Here is a 614-nt window from a genome sequence, read left to right on the forward strand (position 1 = left end):
AGAGGATGATTGCAGCAATTTCCCCAATAAAATGCATCCTACGGTTTCTTGATTGTTGCTCCCTAAGAGTTGATAGTGAATCCCAGTAAAAATAAACCCTTGACAGCTTCAGTCTTTTCTGTTTATCACAATGTTGTCTGTTTGTCTGGCTGTGAGGACTTTTGTTTTCTTGACATTGAGTTATAAACCATCCCGAAGGCTTTGATCTTCATCCGTTCGATCTTCATCGGTTAGTCGTTGATCTAAATCAGTTTGTGCTTCAAGTCCTCATGACTTTCAGCAAGCAAAATTCTGTCCTCTGCCCATCTCCGGCTGTTAACCAGTCTTCTTCCAATCCCAAGGCAGTGTTGTTCCTCACATAGTCAGCTTCTCTGACCATTTTCTCAGCATGCAAGTTGAATAAGCATGGTGAAAAGATACAACGCCAACACACACCATTTCTGATTTGTTCTCTTCAAGCGATTGCCTCTTGGTCCATGTACAGCTTCCCTATAAGCACAACTATGATTTAAAGTGAATACAACACAGCAAGCATCTCTCTGGTATTCTCTGCTTTAAGGTCCACCTGACAGCAGGAATGATATCCCACAATGTGTTTCCTTGAATCTGGCTGG

This window comes from Echinops telfairi, unplaced genomic scaffold (assembly GCF_000313985.2).
Source record: "Echinops telfairi isolate 266 unplaced genomic scaffold, ASM31398v2 ScPeMD7_7467;HRSCAF=8505_1, whole genome shotgun sequence".
NCBI classification, from domain to species: domain Eukaryota; kingdom Metazoa; phylum Chordata; class Mammalia; order Afrosoricida; family Tenrecidae; genus Echinops; species Echinops telfairi.